Source organism: Gossypium hirsutum, chromosome A05 (genome assembly GCF_007990345.1).
Source record: "Gossypium hirsutum isolate 1008001.06 chromosome A05, Gossypium_hirsutum_v2.1, whole genome shotgun sequence".
In the NCBI taxonomy this organism is placed as follows: Eukaryota; Viridiplantae; Streptophyta; class Magnoliopsida; order Malvales; family Malvaceae; genus Gossypium; species Gossypium hirsutum.
The window spans coordinates 34,967,756-34,983,075 of NC_053428.1; the positions used below are offsets into that span (position 1 = coordinate 34,967,756).

General features: G+C 33.0%; 1 long non-coding RNA gene across 2 annotated transcripts; it reads right to left on the bottom strand.

Moving 5' to 3' along the window:
- Nucleotides 1–4,006, bottom strand: LOC107957238 (uncharacterized). 2 transcript variants are annotated; one of them, XR_005926565.1, is made up of 5 exons: nt 3,496–3,960; nt 2,635–2,723; nt 2,387–2,449; nt 1,394–1,559; nt 1–350 (listed from the first exon to the last, which is right to left on the bottom strand). It is a non-coding gene; the product is annotated as an uncharacterized lncRNA (long non-coding RNA). The 2 variants fall into 2 exon arrangements; XR_005926564.1 differs by having other exon boundaries at nt 2,635–4,006.
- Between the last annotated feature and the right edge of the window lie 11,314 nt (nt 4,007–15,320).

Sequence of the window (15,320 nt, forward strand, 5' to 3'; positions counted from 1 at the left end):
AACAAGAAGATCAATTTTTTTCACTATATCTCATGCAACAAGTCAAATTACCTTTGATTACATAAGATTCCTTTGAATTTTTTTTTAAAAAAAAAAATTCAAACTAGTTCATAACAACTTGCTCAAGTTTCATGTATGAATTCCAAGATCAACACCTTATTTGAACCTACAATTCTAGGAAAGCATAAAATGCAGTTCCATGAGCATGAATTTAAAGTGGCAGAAAAATTTACTGATTACAGTGACAGTCTAAGCTCCAAATATAGCTCTTGTGTGTCGCTTGATTCTGAATTCTGACTGCTCGATCCCAATAAGTTGCTGTGATGTTTCTTTCTCCTTGAATGTGAATCCTGTAAGAATGTAAGGAACTAAAACAAGTTAAATTTTAAAACACAATCATCACATGGCACATAAACTAAATTTCAACAACTAAACAATTCAATTTGCAGCACTTTAACACTTCAATTTGCAGCACTTTTAACACTTCAATTTATAGCATTTAAACACTTCAATTTGCAGCACTTTAACATCTCAATTAACAACATTTATACTCCTCAATTATAGCGATAAAAAATCTCAATTTCTAGCAACTAAACTCTTCAATTTGCAGTACTTAAACACTTCAATTTACAAAAATTTAAACACTTTAATTTACAACATTCAAACACTTCAATTTGCAGCATTTTAACACTTCAATTTACAACATTTAAACACTTCAATTTGTAGCACTTTAACACTTCAATTTGCAGCACTTTAAACACTTCAATTTGCCGCACTTTAACACTTCAATTAACAACATTTATACACCTTAATTACAGCGATAAAACATCTCAATTTCCAGCAACTAAACACTTCAATTTGCAGTACTTAAACACTTCAATTTACAACATTTAAGCACTTCAATTTACAACATTTAAACACTTCAATTTGCTTCACTTTAACATCTCAATTAGCAACATTTATACACCTCAATTATAGCGATAAAACATCTCAATTTCCAGCAACTATACACTTCAATTTGCAGTACTTAAACACTTCAATTTACAACATTTAAGCACTTCAATTTACAACATTTAAACACTTCAATTTGCTTCACTTTAACATCTCAATTAACAACATTTATACACCTCAATTATAGCGATAAAACATCTCAATTTCCAGCAACTATACACTTCAATTTGCAGTACTTAAACACTTCAATTTACAACATATAAGCACTTCAATTTACAACATTTAAACACTTCAATTTACAACATTTAAACACTTCAATTTGCAGCACTTTAACATCTCAATTAACAACATTTGAACACTTCAAGTTGTATTCACCAATATAAATTTTGTAATATTTCATTAGTTCAAAGCCATGGTCATTGGGAGAAAAATACGAATCTACCTGGACGTGTCAGTTGGGGCCATAACAATTGCAATTGCTTCCGGTAGCATAATCTTAACTCTAAATTAAAGAATGTATTAAAAGAGGGTATTGTTTTGCTCAGAGTTATAAGCTTTTGAGCTTTTGCTAACACAACTGGAAGTCCTCGCTGAATAGCTGAATGTACCTATTTAAGAAACGTAAACAGTCAATCCTGTGAATCTAAACATTGAAATTATTAACAAATTTATTGCTAAGTACTGCAATTTTAATTCAGACAATTATACATCTTGATGCATACTCTAAACATATATATTGATGAATGAAAATTGTCTATGATAATATCAGCCTTGCAAGTCAACAAGAAAGGTAACAAAAAAGTAGTTCCAAAGAAAAAAAAAGGATTATCTTAGAAAACTTCATGAATGTAAAACTCATCCATACTACATATCAGATGAAAGGGCCTGACACAATGGTATTTTTAAGGATAAATAGGCATTAATGCTATTTTAAGGAAGATATATACTTAATTCCGGTTTATACTTAAAATTTTAATCATGCTCTCATTTTGTCTTGAAGCTTTCCACAATAGGAGCTGGTTTCATGCTTATTATAATCAGTATTTCATTTAATTGGGAGTTAAATGTATCATGGATTTATTTTTTTATATGCATAGATATTTGTATACATACGTCTAGATACAGACAAGCACTACATGCATAAATAAAGTTTGTATGTATCCATACATGTATGCTCCAATGACATACTGTAATGACCAAGTACACTGGCAAAACATGAATTAAAAATGTATCCCAATAGCAAACTAAAAAACATAACCCCAAAGGGTATCTTTTAGCTTTTCAAGAGAATCCAAAACCAAACTATAAAACATAACCCCAAAGGGTATCTTTTAAGATCTCCATTTCGCATAAAAACCAAACAATTATTAGAGGAAATAAACAAGCAATTTAATGCTAAAATGAAACCCCAAAAAATAAAAACATGTCTTCTAACCATGAGTGACAGCTCTCATTCCTTTTTTCCAATTCCATGAGACATGTTATAGATCCCTCATCCCTGAAAAAAAAGAACAAGCACACAACATAAGCAATAGTTTCATTGATCTTTTTATTCAGCAAACGGGAGGCTTTAAAATTGTTTTAAGATAGTTTTATGATTACAAATGAAACTCATGATTAAAAACAAGGAACTTGAAGCAAGAGTGGCGGGAATGGCGACAGATGTGATCTTATCGTAAGGACCTTTCAAGTAAGTGTGTTTGTGGATGCTTAGAAAATATTTCTAATACTCGATAAGCTTTTCCCTAAGTCTGAATGTTGCCTCCGACATCCTGCTATCACAAAGTTAAACATTCGTTATACATCAAATAAGAGAATAAGATTTTTCCAAAACTCCCTAAACCTCAACCCAACTTATTCTTCTTTCCCAAATCGGCACATCCATGCATAGTATCTATCTTTATCTATTTTAACCAATAAAACAATTGAATTTACATTAACAAGCAGATATTGATAGTACTCACATCAACAAAATGCAAGAAAACATCTTTCCCCTATTTTACAAAAGCTACATTAAACAAGGGCAGACAATACACTATAGCAAGGTTTTCATATGTGCATACATTCTAACTTGAATAAACTTAAAAACCTCTTCGATACTCGGTAACAAACCTCATTGTATCAGTGCCCTTTTTCCTAAAGAAATGCAATAAGAACAAACAAAATGGGGATCAATAAACCCAGTTCAAACTCAATTTACAGTCCACCAGGGGGAGAATTTTATGAATATTTGGCTAGAACAAGGATTATTTGGTTTCAATTACTCAGACTTACAATCTTAAACAATTAATTTACACTATTTTGAACAAAAAGAAAAAAAGAAAAGAAGCTAGGTTGATTGCTTTGTTCTTGAATCAATACCTTCACAATCCACAAATACCATAGATCAAATCCAATTCTAATTACCCAAAATTAGGAAAATCATTTCTAGTAAATCAAATCAGCAGATTCAAAGATAATAAAACTAAAAAAAAATCAATTACTCAAAATTGAATTAAAACACATTTCAATATCGGATTCATAAGAGGAAAAAGAAAAGAATACATGAGAGAAAACCAAGCTTGATTCTTCCTCTTGTTTCTTAGATTAGGAAAAAAAACCCTAGAATTTCTAGACGACTTTTGTAATCTAATAGATGTTGTAGATGAATGAAAAGGGTTTTGTAAATTTTCAGCTGAAATGTGATTCAATGTGTGAGAAATGAAATGATATAAAAGAAAACAATGAGAAAGAGGGAGAGAGAAGAAGAGTCAAAGCTCTCTCCTTGCGAAGACTTCCTCTTTATCTCTCTGCAACCTCTCTCCTTGCGAGCTCACAAGCAGGTACAATTTGCAAAGAGATGTTGTAAATAATATCAATCGCTGAGGGCTCGTTACAAATCCCTGCCGTTTGGGTCAAGCAACTCTACCGATTGGTTGCGGCAGTTGGGCTGCGATTTTGATTTGGAAAAAAAATTAGGGATTTGGGGAAATTTTAGGTATTTGGGGGAATTTTTTAGGAGAAAAAAATGAGCTGTTTCGGGTATATGGCTTTATAAAATTGAGTAGAGCAAAATGACGTAGTTTTGTTTAAAACAAAATGACTATTTATGTTGTTTTCTTCTAAGCGCCACTAAAATTCAATCTCTTGCGGCGTTTTTAACAAGGCGTTGCTAATGCCACTAAAAACCCAACTTAAAACGGCGCCGTTTTCTAAAGTAAAATGATTTTTGTGGCGTTTTTAACATAAACGCCGCTAGTGCTTACCTTTAGCGACGTTTTTCTCATAAACGCTGCTAATGCTTTACTTTTTTACAATTTTAATATTGAATTTTTATATCTTTCATATCAATTTTAAATAAATAAATTTTTTAAAATTTAAGTAATATTTAAAAGAATTGGATAAAATTTGTAAGTTTTATATAATTTTTTATGTAAGGAAACAAAAACAATAACAAAATATGAAAAAATGAAAAAAAAATTTCAAAATATGAAAAATAGTTATAATTTGGTCCTATCCAAAATAGATAGTTACCTATCCATAACAATCTGTTGCTTTTTTATTTATTTATCAATTTTTTAAATCTAATATTTTAATATATCAAATGGTTTAGATTAAATATTTTTAAATATAAAAGCATTAATTGATTGTATAAAATTTCATCATTTAACAAATCTCAAGTAAATCTTAAATCCTAAACCATTTAATATATATAAAGTTTATCATTATCTCTTAAATAATTTAAACTATAATCATAATTTTAATATATTAAATTTAATATTATCTCTTTTATAATTATATAAGAAATTATTTAATATATAAATTAAAAACACTGATTAATCTAAACCCTAAACCCTTAACTGTTATCCCTTAAACCCTAAATCATAAAATATAAACTCTAAACCCTTAACCCTTAACCCTTAACCCCTAACACCTAAACCTTCACCCCAACCCTTAAACCATAAATCATAAACCATAACCCCTAAACCCATAATCTATAAACCTTAAACTAGTAACTCCTAAACCTTAAACCCCAAACCATATACTCTAAACCATAAACCCTAAACTATAATGATAATTAATTTAATATTTTAAAATTAATACTATCTCTTTGACATTTATATAAGAAATTATTTAATATATAAATTTAAAAAAAATAAATCATATACCCAAAAAACTTTAAATTTATTTTAAATAATAGTATTTTATTTTTTTTCATTTTTAACAAATATTTTTCTATGTTTTTACTTTCAAATTTTTTCTACGTGTTATTATTTTTTTTGAAGAATTTAAATATTCAATTAAAAATATATTGTATTTTAATTAATATAAATAAACCAGTTAAATAATAAATAGACAAATAAAATGTTTGTGGGGTTTTTCAAAAAGCGCCACTAATGCTTTATTTATAGTAGCGTTTTTCAAAAACCGCCGCTACTGCTCGATCTATAGCGGCGTTTTTTGAAAAACACCGCTAATGCCACTAAAGCTCAACATAAAACGACGGCGTTGTGCTTAATTTTTTTGTGGCATTTTTCAAAAAACGCCGCTAATAGTTGACCTATAGCAGCGTTTTTCAAAAAGCGCTGCTAATGCTCGATTTATAGCGACGTTTTTCAAAAAGCACCGTTAATGCTCGATCTACAGTGGCATTTTTTTATCTAAACGCCGCTAAAAACGTCGCTGAAAACCTGTTTTGCTGTAGTGCCATGTTGAGGTGATATCGGTCTGACCCATCTCATATTATTTCTATTGAGGAGATTGAGGTTAAACCAGATTTGACTTTTGAGAATGAGTTGGTTCAAATTCTGGATCGAGACATTAAATTTTTGAGGAGGAAATACATTCCATTAGTGAAGGTTTTGTGGCAGAATCGTGGCACTGAGGAAGCCACGTGGGAACCTGAGGACTCGATCTATCAACAGTATCTGCAATTGTTCGAATCGGGTAAATTTCGAGGCCAAAATTTCTTTTAGGGGGTAGAGTTGTAATGCCATGATTTATTAAATCTTATTTTTTTTTTATGAATTTTTTCATAAAGAAGTATTTACTTTAGTGGTTAAGTGATATGGGTGTGTGTTTGAGGTGTTGGGCTCAAGTCCCACTTTTGGAAATCCTGTTATTTTTTTTTCTTAGCCTTGTTCTTTAATAGCTTGACTTATATTATATTTTCGAGCAACTCATATCAAAATGAGCCTACTGGTTCAAGTGGCAAGTGTTAGCTTGCCCTAGGTTCTTATGTTCAAATCCCTGAGTGAGCATTTCGCAATCATTTTTTTCCTCTACGTGTGTGTGCCAGTTGAGTAGTAGAGATTTGGTGGAATTGAAATTCGGAGGTAGTTGGATGAGGATCAGTGTGTCAGTTTTGGTAGGATTGGGTGGTTAATGGGGAGTTGGGATTATTTTACTTAACTTTAATTTTTATTTTTATTTTATTTTGTTTCCTAAAATTTCTCTTCTTCCTCACATTCTTTTTGTTTCCCCACAATTTTTATTTTCTTTTTCATTTTTCATTCTACACGTGAGATCTTAAAAAGAAAATTTCTTTTTGATTTTTGGTCTTAAGTACTTTATTTCCCTTGCTCTTGTTGTTCAAATTGGTAGAGGGTTCGATTGTATTGGTTGCTATTGGTTGGTGTAATTCTCATTCTCCTTCTCCTGTATTATAAAATTTTCTACATTATTTTTCGATGGTGTTGTGGTGTGGTGGGTTTTGTGTCAATGTTAATCAATTGGTTGGTTTTAAGTGAAGCTCAAGAAACGAATAATCTGTCGGTGAATTAGTAGTTGTGCGAGTGCTATCCACAATCAAGGGTAAGTGTTTGAAATAGTTCGAGTGCAATCATTTTTGTTAAAACTGCTTATGAGTGCATTGTAGTCAAGTAGTTACTCGATGAAAATTGAGTGATTTTGGACGTTTTATTTTCGATTTTTAGGTACTGTTACTGTGGGGGTGCAGTTGTAACGAAATCGAGTAGGTGTGTAACGAGAAACTTGAAAAACGACAATCAGCGAAAGCCAAAATTGGGGCCTGTCGTCACCACACAGTCTTGTAACTGGCTGTGTGCAACACAAGGCTTTGTGATAGGCCTTATGTGACACACGGCCTAGGCCATTTTGGGCCGTGTGGGCCAAACAAGCGTGTGTGGGCCGTGTGGGCTACGTAGGCTAGGCTATTTTGGCGTGTTGGCCTAAATTTTAGAACTTTTCCCTAGAATCGTACATGTCATCCCGATGGACTCTAGGCCTTCCGTAGGGTTGGTATGTGTGGTATAAGCCGTAAAGCTTGAAATCTATTACTCTGTTAGATTAAAATTGACGTAAATAACATCTATATGAGTATTATGTAATATGGCATGTATGATTTGTTCTATTATGTATAAGCATGTTTAGTATATGTTATACGAGCTTGCATGTGATATACGTCCTGGTATCTATTATTCTGTTATATCTAAACTTATGTTTGTATCTGGCTATGGGGCGGGTTATGTACTATGAGGAGGAAGTATTCTGTGTGAGGCAATATCTTACCAATATACTGGCAACACTGCTGTGATTATTCTCAAAAGGTGTTGTATAAACACTATGTGGTGTGTAGGGCTATGTGGGTGTTTTATACCCCACGTGGTGTGTTGGGATGGTCGGAGTTGGTGTGTAGAGGATGGGGGTAGGATTATGCATATCTGTATCTGTACGATTGTATTATAATTCTGATTCTGTAAAAGATTTATGTTTGTATCTGTTCTGCCATGTGATTGAATCTGAATTTATGTTTACGTATGCGTTACACACTGAGTTTTAAGAACTCACTCTCAGTTTTTCTATCACTTTCTGGTAACCATCAGGCTTAGGCGGGTCGATGCGACTGGAGCTTGGATGTGATTACTTTTCCGTAAAACTCTATTTACATAAATTTATTTAATTAAAATTCTATTTTGAGAGTTTTGTATAATTTGGACGCTCTGGACTTTTGGGAATGTTTTTGATTTTAGATTTTGTTTTTAACATAAAAAGGTGTAATTTTTTCTCGGATACCTTTTTTCTTATCAAACAAATCAATTTAATGTTTTTTAAAAGGTATGAACGATTTAACTATAAAAAATTTAAAAGAACAAAATTACAATATATAAAATTAAATATTTATTTTCAATATACAAAAAAGAATAACTAATACTATACTAAAAATTTCATAAATATCATTATAATTCCAAAAATTAAATTAAAAAAAACTTGGCTTTAGTCCTATTTCTCAATACTAGGCATCCTAAATTGCACCCTTTGCTTTTTCATAAGATCGAACTCATCAATGATAGAATCTATTGAAGATTCTCGAGCTATCTCTTTTTCAATGTATGCCACCAAGTAAGTTGAGAGAAAATCATTCTCTATTCTGTTGCAAAGCCTTGTCTTCAAAATTTTATGGCTAAAAAAGCTCGTTCGGTTGTTGTAGTAGACATCGAAAGAGTTAGCAGAAGATGAATAATTCTATCAAGAAAAGGATAAATACATGACTTATTTGTCTTAGCTAGCACTTGACACAACTCGACAACTGTAGAAGCTTTTTGCAACTTCGTGCTTTCATGAGCATCAAGTTAAAAATGCTTCAATTGAATCTTCATGTGTAGCTTTTCTTGCTCCATAAAATTGTCTGGATAAAAATCATTCATAAGCTTCCAGATATCTTTCATCCGAAAAGCTTTGTAATTATTGCATGGATCCGAAGGGGAGCCAAGAGCAACTCCACTACCTCATCATTAAAGCGAGACTTCATTTCTGTTAACAATGAATTGATACAAGCAATGAATATAACAAATAGATAGTGATACTCAATTGTGTGGTTATCTCTTTGGATGCGAGACCAACCTCAACCAGCTTTGTATCGAACACTTAAATTGGGGCTTTCTATCTCATGATCTTTACAAAACAACTTCACTATCTCAAACAAAGGATCCCACCCATGTTCTCTAAATTTTTGGAGAAGCATTTTAATTTATGACACCAACTACATCGCATTTATTATATCCTTCAATTTATATTGCAATGCTTGACAGAAATCATCAGTGATTCTAAGCATCTCAATCATGAAATGCAAGATGAAAAAGATTAAATAGATGTCATTGCATCATATATTCCATAAGCTTCACTCCTTAGAGAAAGGTTGTCGAGCTTGATAATATATTGTAATACAACACAAACAGAATCAAACATCTTTATCAAGCATTAAGAGAAGTTAAATGATCCCCATCAGGTATTGCCTGGACATTAGAGAGTACCGACTTGATTTTTTTCCTTTGCTAGTTTCAAGCTCACCACTGTCAATCAACTCTGCAATATGAGATGCCTCAATGTCTCTTAATTGATCATGTCGCTTGCTTGAAGAAGCAACCAAATTGATTATACTAGTCAAGTATGAAAAAAAATTGACAAATAGGAATAATCTTCTTGGATGCAGCTACTAGAGTTAATTTCTAACATCCTTAACCCATCTTCATTGTTGGATTAGGGTTACAGAGTATTATGATACATAACAAAACAATTTACATAATTAATCTATTCATTTATTAATTTAAATAACAACATTCGAATATGCATTTCATTCATAGAAAAATAACATTTAATGGTTTAAAACAAGCTTTTGGGGCCCTAATAATAGTTTGGGGACAATCAGGTACTAATTTGAATTAAAATAGAAAAACATGAAAAATTTGTGAAACAGGGGTCACATGGCTATGGGCTCAAGTTGTGTGAAATAAGCCATCCCGTGTAACAGCCTGATTTAGACCCTAGTCAGAATAGTGGTTTTGGGACCAAAAATTCAAGGTTAAAAAAATATTTTAATATTATTTTCTGTGCTTATAATATGTGAATTAATATGTGTGAAAGTTTCGTATAAAAATTTGATCGTTTGTGTGCTTAATTTAGAAAAATGACCTAATCACATAAAATGTAAAAGTGGCTAGTTATTTGTTAAAAGTGCCTATTTTCTATGAATTTTTAATCATGAGGTCCTTATGTTGTGAATAGAACATTTTAAGCTTGAGTGGACCATTATGGGCATGTATTAATGAGTTTTCATGAATTAGCATTAAGGGTAAAATTGGAAATTGATTAATATGTTATTATTAATTAAAACAAAAGAAATGAAAGCCTATTCATCATCATCTCACCAAAAATTAGAAAATAAATAGGGTTCTTGAGCTTTGAATATTCGGCCATGGTCCAAGCTTGATTCAAGGTTCGTTTTTGTCCGATTTTTGATGATTTCTATGTTTTCGTGATCGTTTCTTTGTGTTTTATCAAGTCCATACTTAAATTTCTGAATTTGATTATGGTTTTAAGCTGTTCCATTATTGATAACGTGAATTTTATGAAGTTTGATAATAGAAAATGAAAGATATGTTTTAGATTACTATGTTCTGTATTGGGATTTTTGATGAATTTGAGTATTTTGGACTAAATTGTGAAAATAAGAAATTGAAGGGCTAAAATGTGAAATTAATGAAATATTTGGGCTTATATGAGCTAAAGGAAAATTTGACTAGGTATGTGTGAAATGAAATTATGCATATTTTGTGATTTTATGAAATAGGGACTAAAATGTTAAAATATGAAAATTTAAGGGCTAATTTGTAAAATGATCCAAATATGTGTTTATGGATTGATTTGAATGAATATGAGATTGAATAACTCAAATTTGAATGTGTTTAAATCAAGAACCAAAGAAAACAGAATTAGATCAGGGAAAGTCGAAAGTCATTGAATAGTCGTTTGTTTTCATTCATTTCCGTATGAGGTAAGTCTATATACAAATAAATGTATTTGAATTGATTTTTCATGCTTATATGTATTGAATTGTGATGAATGATTATAAAAGCTGAATATGTGAAATTTAGAAAGTTTCGATGACATAACGATGTCTGAATAGTTAGGATACATATGTCATGACATAGGATTTCTGATATGCGATTTCGTGTAAGACCACGTTTAAGACATTGGCATCGATTTGAGATTTACGTGTAAGACCATGTCTGAGACTTCAGCATCGTATTTGATTTCATGTAAGACCCTGTCTAGGACAGTGGCATCGATATTTGATTACATGTAAGACCACGTCTGGGACGTTGCCATTGTATGAGCTTTTCGAGTTATCTACGTATCCTATTTGATTCCGTACGGTTCAACGGGCATTCCTAGAAATGAATAACTATGTGAATGAGTACTCAATTCAGGTACGCTGGAAATGTATATCATGTTTGAGAATGAAAAGTAAGTATATGTACATTTGTGAACATATGATATATGTAAGTGAATTATAAACAAAAGAGCTATATGAGACATATGGATATGTGATTGTATTAAGCCATGAGCTACATGAATGAATTGGTTTTGAATTATGTTATATGATAAGTTTATTTGTATATGGCTTACTAAGCTTTGGAAAGCTTACTTTGTGTGTGTTTTCAATTGTTTTTAGATATCGAAGCTACCAGAAGCTCAGGGATCGTCAAGGATCATCACCACACTATCAAACTTATCTTGGGTACCTTTTGAAAGTGTAAATATTAAAGTATGACATGTATAGTCTAGATAAATTGAGATATGCTTATGAGTTAAAAATATTTAGCCATGTGATATGGCTTGGTTTTGGTTGTGTTTATAAATGACTATTGAGTATAAACAATGTGATGCAATATTGTCAATATGATAGGTTCATGGAAGGCCAAAGAGAATTGGTCACTTTGGTAAGATTTTGATAAGTGCTTATTTGAGGAATTGGTAAGATTATGGCATGAGATTGAATGAAGTAAATGGAGGTTATGAAATATATGTTTTAGTATGACTTTGGCATATGATTTGGCATGATTTGGTATGGATTGTAAGCATGAAATAGGTTGATAATAATATGACATGAGTAATGTATGTTTTGTGAATGAAATTGGTTGAAATTATGGTACATTTGATGCTTATTTGGTGCTTGTAGGGAGGACCCTAAGAGGGTGGCATATTGGCCTTGTAAATGGCCTATTTTGCCCACACGGGCAGGGACACGGGCGTATGTATCTGCCGTGTTGCTCGAGGGCCATTTCGAAATGAGCCTGGGTAGACTACACAGTCACACACACAGGCATGTGCCAAGCCGTGTGGATAAGTCAGTTTCGAGCATGGGATAGACACACGGGCGTGTGATTGACTGTGTAACCCAAGTCAGTAGCCCCCTAATTTTCACACGGCCTGGTACAAAGGCGTGTCTTGTGGCCGTGTAGACAAGTCAGTATGTATGCCTTGTTTCACCATGGCCTAGACACAAAGGCGTGTCTAATACCGTGTGAGGCACACGGCCAGTTCACACGGGCGTGTGACCTTTGTAAATTAGAAAAATTGTTTAGCTTTGAAAAATTTTGTATGTGTTCAGTTTAGTCCTTACCTCTTCCTAATGCATGTTTGAGGTCTCGTTGACCTAAGAAAGGGACTTTATGTTGATAATTGACTATGATATGACGATGTATGAGTTTTTATTTGGGATGATTATGAAATGTTTCGATATGTCTGATAATGCCTCATAACCCTAGTTCGACGACGGATACGGGTTAGGGGTGTTATATTTGGTTGGTATCAGAGCTATGGCTTAGTTAATTCTAAGAGTAATGTGGCGTATGTGAGTCTAGCTATCCATGCCATATATATGAAATGTGATAGTGTGATGATTCTTGACAATGAAAATGTGTTTTTATATAGTAAATGGATCCCGAATGAGCAGTAGCTGACGATGTTGAAAGTAATGCGCTTACTCCCGCTCAAGGGATAGTGCCATCTAATACTAGACCTGCTATTAGTAGCCATGAAGGGAGGCTAAGCAAGCCTTTTACCAAATGATGAATGATTGGTTCACTCAGTATAAGAGAACTAATTCGGCTGTTCCACAACCTTCACCCCCTCTAAATTCCTCACAAGTTCCTATCATGCCACAAGCTAATTTGATTCAGTTGAGTAAGCCACCTGTTAACAAAATTAGAAAATATGGGGCCAAGAGTTCTGTGCTACTACTAATGATGATATTGAGAGAGCTGAATTCTGGCTAGAGAATACGATACGAGTGTTCAATGAATTGTCATGTACTCCAGACAAATGTCTTAAATGTGCCGTTTCACTTCTGAGAGATACGACGTATCATTAGTGAAAGATGTTGATATCTGTGGTTCCGAGAGAACGAGTCACCTGAGATTTCTTTCAAGCTAAATTTTGAAAGAAATACATCGGTCAGAGATCCATCAATCAGAAACGCAAAGAGTTTCTTGAGTTGAAACAAGACCGTATGTCTATTACAGAATACGAGTGAGGATTTGTGAGATTGAGCCAGTATGCATGGGAATGTGTCTCGACCGAAGCAATAATGTGTAAAAGGTTTAAAGATGGCTTAAATAAAGATATCTGCTTGTTAGTCAGAATTTTAGAGATAAAATAGTTTGTTGTGCTTGTTGAACTAGCATGTAAAGTTGAAGAACTCAGGAAAGAGAAAAGAAAAGCTGATTCAGAAGCTAGAGAGGTGGAAAAAAGATCATTGCGCACTTGTCAGAGCCTATGATATTCATGCACGCGAAGAAGCTTCGTCTCCAGATGTTATTACTGGTACTTTCACTCTTTTTGATACTTCTGTGATTGCATTAATAGATCCGAGATCAACGCATTCTTGTATGTGCATGAACTTAGTGAGCAGTAAGAATTTACATGTAGAGTCTACTAAATTTGTAATTAGAGTATCGAACCCCTTAGTCCAATATGTTTTGGGTTGATAAAGTGTGTAAGAGTTGTCCGTTGAAGATTCGAGATTCATGTTTTCAGGCTGATTTGGTGTTATTACCATTTGACGAATTTGATATAATTCTAGGTATGGATTGGTTAACTTTGCATGATGCTATTGTAAACTACAAACGAAAGACTATCGATTTGCGATGTCAGAATGATGAGATTATTCAGATTGAGTCTAATAATCTGAATGGTTTACCGACAGTGATTTCTTCGTTGTTAACTCAGAAATATGTGAGAAAGGGTTGTGCAGCCTACTTTGCTTATGTGATTGATTCAAAAGTGACATAAAAGAAAATTGAATCAGTGCTTCTTGTCTGTGAATTCCCTAATGTATTTCATGAATAACTTTCGGGATTACCTCCGATTCGAGAAGCTGAGTTTGGCATTGAATTAGTGCCAAGGACTACTCTGATTTTAATAGCTCCGTATAGAATGGCTCCGACTGAGTTAAAAGAATTAAAGTCTCTGTTGCAAGAGTTGACTGATAGAGGATTCAAAAGATCGAGTTTCTCACCTTGGGGTGCTTCTGTTCTGTTGGTGAAAAAGAAAGATGGTACGATGAGAATATACATTGATTATCATTAGTTGAACAAAGTGACTATCAAGAATAAATATCCTCTGCCCAGAATTGACGATTTGTTTGATCCGTTGAAAGGAGCTACCGTGTTTTCAAAGATAGATCTCAAATCGGTTTGCTATCAGTTGGGAGTAAAAGATTCAGTCATTTCAAAAATTGCATTCAGAACGAGGTACGAACACTATGAGTTTTAGTTATGCCTTTTGGATTAAAGAATGCACCTGTTGTTTTTATGGATTTGATGAACAGAACTTTCAGGCCGTATTTAGATCGATTTGTTGTTGTATTCATTGATGACATTTTGATTTATTTGCGTGATGAAACCGAACATGCTGAGTATTTGAGAATAGTGTTACAGACTTTGCGTAATAAGCAGTTATTTGCGAAGTTCAGTAAATGTGAATTCTGGTTACGCGAAGCTAATTTTCTGGGACATATTGTGTCAGCATCAGGTATCCAAGTTGATCCAAGAAAAATTTTAGCTATCTTAGATTGGAAGCCTCCGAGAAATGTTTCTGAAGTCCATAGTTTTCTGGGACTTATTGGTTATTGTAGACGACTTGTGAAAGGCTTTTCTATGATTGCTACTCCGTTGATGAAATTGCTTCAGAAAAATGTGAAATTTGAATAGTCCAAAAACTGTCAGAAAAGCTTTGATCAGTTGAAAGCCTTATTGATAGAAGCTCCAGTGTTAGTACATCCAGGATTGGGTAAAGAATTTGTAATATATAGTGATGTATTGTTGAATGGTCTGGGCTGCGTTTTGATGTAGGAATGAAAAGTCATAGCTTATGCCTTGAGACAGTTAAAGCTGCACGAAGAGAATTATCCGACACTCGATCTGGAATTGGCGGCTAGTGTGTTTGCTTTGAAGATTTGGCGCCACTATCTATTTGGTGAGACATGTCATATTTAGTCTGATCATAAAAGTTTGAAATACCTAATTACTCAGAAAGATTTGAACCTGTTACAGAGAAGATGGCTAGAACTACTAAAAGATTATGAG